We start from the raw sequence: 9,629 nt of genomic DNA, 5'->3' as shown, positions 1-9,629 counted from the left end.
CCTTTCATTATACTTTCTCTCCCCTGTCCAGCTGAGGAGGGAGAGTGATAGAGCGGCTTTGGTGGGCACCTTGGCATCCAGCCAGGGTCAACCCACCGCATTACTTTTATCTTTTTCTTCCTGCTTTCTTATCACCTCATTTTATTATTCCAGACTGGGCTACAGCTGTGGTTCAGTCCATTCTACTCGTCATCAACCAGGGATTTTAGAGGAGAAATACAGAAATCCCATGGTAGGACAATGACAGCCTTCAGCCTGGTGTAATCAACCTGGGGTGCAGCTTCAGGATGAGAAGGGACATCAAGCTCTGCACCAGTAGCTGTTGCCCCCTGTGCAGTAACAGCACTGCTCTCTCAGAATCTCCAGCCCCATCCCCAAGGTGGGACAATCTCCTTCCTAAGGTAACTGTGACAGCAGGGTGGAAGGCTTTCTGAGGCATCACTGATGTTCTCAGAGGGTTTTCATGGTATGAATTCCCTAGACAAATTAGAAATCTGAATAAGATCCATATCCCCATGTAACACCCATTTCAAAAGCCTTAGGACTGTATGAGCAGTGAGAAGATCTGACTGTTCAGGCTGGCAGGGACTGAAAATGCTGGTGAGCACCATCACGAATCACATCAGGATATGACTGGAGTTGGGGAACAAGAACAACAGTGGCCTTAGAGGACTCCTGGCTGATGCCTGAATCCTACTGAGGTCATTGAGACACTTTTCATCAGGTGCTAAAGCCCCATGTGCAGTGACTGAGGACACGTTTGATTGGAGGTGGCAAACCCTCAGAAACAAGTGAGGCATGCACAGCATTGTGGCCTGCTCTGTCCTCCCCAGCTTTTGTGAAACTTAGAAAAAGCTTTTCTGTAACTATGGTGAAATGACAGGACTTATATCTCCAAGTCATCTTTGCTCTATTTGTCAGAACTGGAAGGTTCTGGCTTCTGGGCTTGAAAAACCCATATGAACACGCACTCCCTGTGCTAATGCCTCTGCCTCATGGCCATAAAACACTTTTTCTTTCCCCAACTGCAGCAAGCATGCTTCTTTCCCATGAAAACAAGTTCATTGTCTTCCTTCAGGATAGACAATGGGTCCCGGCAGCCAAAAAGCTGTTCGTGCCCAAGCCTGCAACCAGCAGCTATAGCACAGCCTTGTGTCCCGGCCCAAACATCTCGCAGAGCTCCCTGCCTTTTCAGATCCCTTTTGCTGGATTTGTACATAAACCTTGATTCAGCTGGAGGCTGAGGGCGTTTATTCCTGGTTGCAAGAGAGCCAGAGTTGGGCCCAAATACACTTGCATAGATAAGCAGTGCAACGAGACAGCAGAGATGCTATTGACAGACTCGGCTGAACTGTAAAACCTCTGCAACATCAGACATGTCCTTTAATTTTGGCAGGATGTGGCTATGAAGCCCGCTTTATTTTAATTTCGCTGGATAACTTAAATTTGTAAGATGGAGTCTAACTTATAAGTCTATGGAAAATAGATCTGCGATGTTCAGGTTTGGATTTCTTATTGCTGTTTACTGTTAGCTGGAAACACACAAAATGTATGATGGCACTCCCTGCAATGATGGCAGCTGTTTGCAGAGACGCAACGGGAGTTAAAGATTGTCCATATTCATTTCACAGTAAAAAAAGACTTGCTTTTGGGTCTGCAGGACATCCTTCAGGTGTTAGGTATGTGTGCCTGAAAGCTTGGCTCTTTTTTCTGTCTATTTCAGTCTAATAAAAGATGTTAGATCTCCTCGAATCTTTGACTCTCTTTCTATCCTTAGATCATAATTACAAAAAATTACTTTCTACAGAGGCAAAAATGAAGGACTTCAAAATGCCTTAAAAAAGAAAAATGAATTCAGGAAGGGCTATTTTTAACGTTAGACACAGAATTTTTTCCACTAGAGATAATTAATCTGTAACTTTTCCCACAAAATAAATGTCCAGAATTAACCCCCCTCCCACCAAAAATAGGAAGCTCGTAACAGATGGAAAAAGTCACAAGACTAAATGATTGGTACTTCACATTAAATGTCTTTTTCATAAACCAGCAAGCAGCATATCTACTTCATGGCAGTCGTTACTACATCAAAGTCCTCAAAGCAGAATACAATTATATCGAAAAAAAGAAATATATTTTTTCCTCCGTATGAAAAGGAAGTTGTCAAAAGGAGGGGAAAAAAAAAAGAATCTCCCGTGAAGACAGATCCTGATGAGATGTATGATCTTTTTTGTTCTGGAGAGGGGAGGGGAGAAAGGGAATAGAAGAGAGGAAACAGAAAAAGCAGCCCCAGGATAACAAGCTTTGTGCGAAGCAGAAAATCATACCCTTTGAGGGTCATTTTCTTTGAGCTGCTGCCTCCGGGAGCGAGGCGGCAGAGATTAAACATCGGAGGGAAAGTCCGCGCGCGCTTGGGAGGCACCGCTCCGCCCCGAAGCGCTCTGCAGACGGTCATCTCGGTCTTGCCGGGGCCGCGCAGAGCCCAGCGAACAGCCCGCACCGAACCGCGCGCCCTTTGCCTTCCACCCGCAGCGCAGCGGTGCCACGGAGAACGCGCGTACGCGGCCGGGACGCGGGAAAAAAAGGCCGCGAGCGGCTGAGCGCAGGGGCCGTGCGAGCACGCCTGCCCGTGCGGGACCCAGCTTCGAAGGCGGGATCTGCGCCTCCAGCTGTCCCTTCTCGGGGCGGCCGCGGGCTCTGGGCCGCGGGCGGGAGCGGAGCGGAGCGGCGCGGCCGCGGGTTTCCCGGGGACGGGCGGCGTTGGGCCGCTAGGTGGCGCCTGAGCCCTTCGGTGCCGCCCCGGCGCCGGGTCCCCGCGGGCCGCGGGCGGCCGTTTCCTCCGCGCCGGCCCCGGGCGGCCGGGCGGGGCTCCGGAGGCCGGGCGGGGAGCTCCGCCGTGTGCCGGGGTAGGGAGGTCACGAGAGGGTTGGGTGGCGGGTTTCGGGGGGGTTGGGGGCTTTTTTTCCCCCCCCCCAGATTATTTTACCGTGATCCCTGTTTGTTATGCGTTAAGCTAGGCAATGAGGCCATCACATCCATCGATACGCCCCCCTAATGCAGCTGATACCAGTGTATTGGTTTTTTTTTAAATAAAGTTACAAAGATTACGGCCAGTTCCTAAAAAAAAAAAAACCAACCCCAAAACCAAACCAACAAAAATGCGGTGGCGTGAATTGAACTGTTGAACTGCAGGGCGTGAGGGACCCTGTTTCAAAGTGTGCATGCAGGAATTGAAGGAAAATCTTGCAGATCCCCCCAGGTTAAACTGCCCCTATGTTGTGTAAGTGGAATTGTATATCCTTGATGTGGGATGGGGGAAAAAAAAAAAAGTGTCAATGGAAGGCAACTGCATGGGCCTGCAGATGCAGGTTTAAATAACCAGGCTGCGGCTCCTGCTTATGCCGCCGAAGTTGGTAGGTCAGACCAAGCCCTTTGGCAGACTCTGAATGGATTAGCTGGCAGTGGCTGAAAACCCTGCCCAGCAGTTTCATTTCCATGGCCTTTCTGGAAGAGGCACTTTCTTTGCTCAGCACAAGAGTTCTTCTCCCCAGTGTGTTCTGAGTCAGGAGTGGCAGGACTGGCTGGACAATGATGACTGTGTAGCATAGTAGCCTTTTAGTTTTCAACCTTTTCTTCTTCATAGGGTCAAAGATAAACCTCTTAGATGCTTTGAAAAACCTGACCCTGTCTCTGGAAATAACTGAAGTGTCCAGCCTGGATCAAAGAAACCTTTCCTTCAAAAACATTGTCAAAACTGAGATTTTTTTTTAAAAGCTTTTGGCTCTGATGAAAGCCAAATGATGAAATCGGTGTGTATTTGATGGGAAGTGTTCCAGCCAGCTCTAATAAGGACACTACTCAGTATTTTAATGACAACCTTCAATAGCAAAACTCTATTTTGGCTCCTTTGTGTTCCTACCACTGTACTACCTGGGCAATCTCCCAGTCTTTAATGTATTTTTTCCTCACAGTATACCTGGAAAATGCTATTGTCCCGACTTTACAGATGAGCAATGGAAGCACAGGAAGGTGAGGCGACTTACTGAAGATCGTACAGTCAAGTTTTCAATGGAGGAAAAAAATCATTCTCCTTGTCCAAGATCATAAACTAGTGTCGCGAGTTGGGGTACCTAGTGCTATTTTTCTCTTATATGACCCTGATCCGCTCTGTCCAAAACTTGAGAGTATGCAAAACCTGACAGATCATTTGTCCCGTATGTAAGAAATGTAAGAGAGAGATCATTTGTAGGTGAGGTCTATCACCTGCTCTGTCAGTTGTTGGGCTGCCCTGAAAGACTTGCTATTTATTTACAGAAGACAGTTAGAAAAAAACACTTTTATCCTTGTTTCTTTCTTCCTGCTCCCTACTTCCACCTTGTATTTTTGGGGCTTGCATACTGCAGATGCTATCTGTAAACTCCCACCTCAATTTTCTGTGAAGCTTTCAGCAGGTGGGAAAGTCTCTCCAAGAAGGATGGAAATGAGAGCCAGACAATATTTGGTTCACTAGAGAAAAATATCACAGTTTCTTTCAGGAAGCAGAGGAAGCAGCAGAAACTATACCTAACTAGAAAAGGAGATCATATTTGCTTACATTGTTTGAAATCCATGAATGCCTAATTTGGTACCCTTGCATGAGATGGCAGACCAGCAGCCTTTTATAAGTGAGGGTGCTGATGTTTTCCACTAGTCCTCAGTTTAAAAGCAGTGACAGGATTTCAAAGGGAGAAAGAGAAATACAGTTTTCTGGTGAGAAACACAGTCCATAATTCAGAAGACATTGAGGATGCAGGAAAAGAGCTGCAACAGGCCAAGTGTGAATCATCAGGTATGATTTTATTCTTGAAATAAAATGTAAGAATGATGATGTGGTGTTATGTATGTTCCCACGTTCTTTGTTTATATGAACTCATCTCTAATTTTGTAAGTTGAATTAATGACATTTTCCACTTTCTTATTTATTCTCCTGTCTGCAGATGACACAGGATGACCAATGTACAGTTTTGTGGTTTGCTTTTCCTTTCTCTGTCCTATCTTATACTTGCGTATACATGACTGGATATGATTATTTGCATAAAGAATTTACTGAGGAGTAGTGTCTTGGTTTTGTCTCAGAAGAGAATAATTCTTCTAATCTAGGTGCAGAACTATTGACACCTAACTGTGCTATTTCTCTTAATTTGTAAATAGTCTCAGCACTGTGGTACGAAACTGCCTTTATACAAAATCATAGACAGAGGAGAAGGAAGGCTCTCAGGTAGCTATTATCTGCCTTCCACGTTAAACAAAGAGGATGAGCAGAGTTTTTGAAGGACATAGAGTATTGTCTTTGGTACTCACTGAACTCCTCAGATGTATCTGATTGGGATTGACCTGTCCTGGTGGCCACAAAGTCATGGATCACCATAGTCAGATCTGAGCCTGCTAGGATGGGGTACAATCTACCAGGCAATTTCGTAGGGACAGTAGTACAGAAGGGTCCAAAAATAGGCCCAGCTGTGAGCTGGTTTATGGTCGATGGAGATCTGTGTACCCAGCTTTGAGCTGAGCTGGAGACCTCCTGAGGTCCCTTCCAGCCTGAGTTTTCCCATGACCCTGTGATGATCTGGTGATCCTAGGGTCGTAAAGAAGAGAATTCTTTGAGGACTTCCATCCTCTTGCTTCTTCTCCAGGGGCCAAACAGATCACGGTTCTGTGCAGGCGTGGGGAGTGCTGGGAGATCATGTTGTTTGTTACTGATGTAAAGGAGATATACACTGGAGTTGTCCCTATACTGCTGGAAACCTAGTTCCTCTCTTACTATTTCTTACCACAGGTTCAGATAAAATTTGAATAGTTTGGAGGAAAAGATTCTGCTGAGGGTTTTTGGAAATGGAGCTGCAACTTCTGCAAAGAAGGCCTTGAACCACAGAAGAGCACTTCTCTTCAGCCGCAGGGAGAAACTGCATCTTTTATGTGTTGGTACTATGTTGGTGTGAGGCTATGGTCTTACACAAGCCCATGCCAGTTTAGGCGTATGAAATCACATGATAGGCAAGTGTTAAATGCAGATGTAATTCCTATATATCTACCTTTATTACAGGAAATCTTTGCCTCTTCCTTTTTCTTAAACTTTGTGAGTATTTTATTTTAATTTAAGTATCTGATAGTAGTGAGGAAACTGAAACTAATTCATGACCAAAGAACATCCTTCATCACTTCTTGCTTCTTGTCAGAAAAACAATTCGCTGCCACTGGAAGCTTGCGCCAGGAATTTCCCTGCAGGCCTAAGTTTCCACCGCCTTGGAACATCAAAATGCTGAACTCGCAGACTGTAGAGAGAAGTTTCTTCCCAGAGAATAAGTAAGTCATCTTGAAGTGTTTTTTTTTTTTTTTTTTTTAAACCTGTATATATAATATAATATGCACCTTTCTCCTCGCTTCTCCTTTCTGCTGCAATTGCCTCTAAAAAGGTTTTGATGCACTTTCTCGTGTGCGCGGCAGCTGCAAGGTGTGTATGGCTCAGCTGCTGCTAACCGTAGCCAAATAATGTTTGTAAATATCCCTGTCAATAAAGCTTACTGCCCTTTGGCATCTTATTCGTGTGTCTGCACAACTTTGGGGCATGAGATTTTATTCATGAGTATATTTGAAAGCAAGAGTATCAGGAAAACCAAGGAACTCGTTACAGAAATGTTTGTACAAAAATGTTCTCTCAGGATAATCTTTTAAAAGCTCTTTTTGTTTTGTTGGTGTAAAGTTTACTGAACATAGGCTGAGTTTTTGCAAATCATTTCAGAGTAGGAAAATGGGATTCTTCTTTTTTTACAGAGTGCAGCTCACCTAGTTCTGGAAGAGCAATTGTCCTGCTTGATTCACAGGGGCAGTCATAAATAATGAGTGTTCATTCACCAGTTTGTGAATAAACCCCAGGCTAAAATGTAGTCATACATTCATTAAACAGTACAAAAATATCACAGCATATCTACAGATAATTTACTGCTAAACTTTTCAGATAATTAATTTGTAAAAATTAGTTTGATTAGCTTTGATCTGTGTGCTAAGTACCCATCATTAAAACTTCAGTGTTTTATTTTGTTGTGGATTATTTTCGTATATTGCTATTAACATTACCTATAATCTGCTGTTTAGCCAGATCAATTATCTGTTACCACTGATCCATTGCCTAACCAGGTGACTTCCATTCTCTGAACCATAGATTATTTAGCTCTGAGTTTCTCTTGAAAAAAATCTGATGGATAAATTGCAAAGTTGGGCTATAATCCTTTAATGTAAGTTGTGATAGATTTTCTATCTGCAGAATGACTTTTTACTGAATCCTTCTATTAGAAATGCTTGTGGCTGTATGTAAGTAGAGGTATGGAAACTCTTTTCAAATGGCAGTCGAAATTGCAGAGAAGATATTAAACCTAGAAACAGTCAGATCCAAATTTTTCTTTTAAATTTTTTTTTTAATTGAATGCTAAGTTTTTTTTAATGAAATATGTCTGCTTCTGATGAAAGTAAAATATGTTCATGAAATACAAGATGTCCCAAATTGCAGTATTAAATGTATAAGTTAAAATTATTTTTTTTTGTTGAAAATGTGATTTCCAGATTCCTTAGGGAAAAAAAAAAAAGTGAAAACTAGGAAAAAAAAAGACTGTTTTCTCTGGGAAGGAAAAAGAATTTTTTTTTTTCTGTTAAGCTTCTTTAACGAGTATAGATTTATTTCAAGTCCTCATTTTGCAGAGACTCTTGCTGCTTTTAGAGATGCCCCCTCCACAATTGGGAAGTACTGTGTTCTTCCAGAAAGCTTTTGAAAATTTATCAGAAAAGATTTCCTGGTAGCTTTGCTATTTGGCACAAAGCACTTTAGGACTACAGTTGTGAAACAAACAAAAATGTTGTGCAGCAGGATGAGGAAACTCTGGTTTAAAAATGAAATAAATTCACAGTTCCCTACCTAAACATCTTGTTAGGATGCTGCAGTGCCCCTAAAATTACATTTCGGTGTTTACCTAAAATCTCGGGAAGCATATAAAGGTACGGCAGTGTAAGATTATCTTCCTGCTTTCTAAAACCCACCGTACTTTCGTAGCTCCATAATTCAAGTTTAATGTTGTAATAATGCCAGAACGCAGTGTGACAACGACAAATGACTCCCTGACTGTGGCACTTGCTGCTGCACGGAGGAGGTCGGGAAGGACTCCTAACTCAAAAAGACATTTCTTGTCATATTTTCTGGCAGTCATCAAGGGCACGTCTTTCATGGGGAGCAACTGAGTAATTCCCAGGATCCAAGTGTCACCGCACTTGTGGTGTTCATGAGCGGGTCTGCAGAGGGGATGAAGAAAGAGGAGGGTTTCCACCATGAGAACGCAGGCAAAGAGAAGGCCCTGCCCTCTCTCACGTAACTGTCACGGCCTCGGTCTGTCGTGACATTTTGCCTTCCCACGGAAGGGCCGCGGAGCCCTGTTAGTCAGAGGGACCTTGGGAACCAGCACTTCCCACGTTTTGATGTCCCCTGGGCCTTTATCTGCTGCTGAAACTCCACCCTTCCCTCCCTCCCAGCCGAAATGAGAGAAGAGAGTGTCTCTGGCCCTCTTGAGAGGGAGGGAAAGGGGCAGGAGGAGCATCGATGGCTCCTGCCAAGTCGGAGAGACGCCGGGGCCCGCGCTCCGGTTCCCAGGCAGGAGGGCAGTGAGCCACGCTCTCACGCGTCACTCTTGCAGAGGGTGGGGAAGGACGGCTGAGAGGCCGGTCCCTGCCTACAAGCCAAGAGGGTCACGAGCCCAGCGTGACTCTCACAGAAAAAGTATTATTAAAAACAAGCTGGGGAAAAGGCTTCCTAGCATTTGGCCCGCGGAACAGAAAATAGCATTACTGCTGGAGCAGGAGCAAGTATGAAATCCTGGAAAACACTCATAAACATGACATATTTTTATTAAAAGTTTTAGTTTCCAGTAAAGCTTCCATGACCCGGGTCTCCGTTACCCTATGACAGTGTAAATGCTGTTGAAGCCAGGAGCGTCATTTGAACACAATAAATCAATTAGATAAATACCCACTGATACTGTCTAATGAATGTTCAACTGCATTTGATGTAATGTGCAATATATTCTTCAGACTTGCTGCAAATCTCACTCGAAACCAGAGGTCCCTACGTTTTATAGTACGTCTTCTGGCACAAATTTTCTGCAAAGTTCCGGTGCCATTTCCCAACTGTGACTGTGAACAAAATTCCACAAAATTCGAAGCACTCGAGAGAGCAGAGCAATATCATGGTACCCATTTTACGGGTGAGGAAACAGACACAAGGTGGTGAAGGAACTTGTCCTAGATAATTTGGAAAGTCAGAGACAGCAACCTGAATAATACTGCAGGTCCCTTAGTTTTATTCTTTTCCTTGCGTGAAAACAGCCTCAGATAAAAACTGCTTGATTAGAAAAGTGATATGGCTTAGCACTCGGCTACTAAGATTAGAATGTTTTTCTGCTGCATGATTTTCTTAAAATAAAAAGAAGATGTTTGACTGAAATTAGGAAGGATTATATATTAACTCAGCTGGAAGACTCATTACATGAGAATGGAGATCTCACACAGGCATCTCTTTTTATTACATTAATTTGCATGCCACCTATCCTGTGGGC

General features: G+C 43.8%; 1 long non-coding RNA gene across 2 annotated transcripts; it reads left to right on the top strand.

Moving 5' to 3' along the window:
- The first annotated feature begins 3,040 nt into the window (after window positions 1-3,040).
- On the top strand, window positions 3,041-8,500 carry LOC115333263. 2 transcript variants are annotated; one of them, XR_003920724.1, is made up of 3 exons: window positions 3,041-4,825; window positions 5,813-6,339; window positions 8,228-8,500. It is a non-coding gene; the product is annotated as an uncharacterized LOC115333263 (long non-coding RNA). The 2 variants fall into 2 exon arrangements; XR_003920727.1 differs by lacking the exon at window positions 8,228-8,500 and adding an exon at window positions 6,808-7,028.
- Window positions 8,501-9,629: the final 1,129 nt, after the last annotated feature.

This window comes from Aquila chrysaetos, chromosome 2 (assembly GCF_900496995.4).
Source record: "Aquila chrysaetos chrysaetos chromosome 2, bAquChr1.4, whole genome shotgun sequence".
NCBI lineage: Eukaryota > Metazoa > Chordata > Aves > Accipitriformes > Accipitridae > Aquila > Aquila chrysaetos.
The sequence above is the reverse complement of the archived record's forward strand: the minus strand, read 5'-3'. Positions and strand labels throughout refer to the sequence as shown.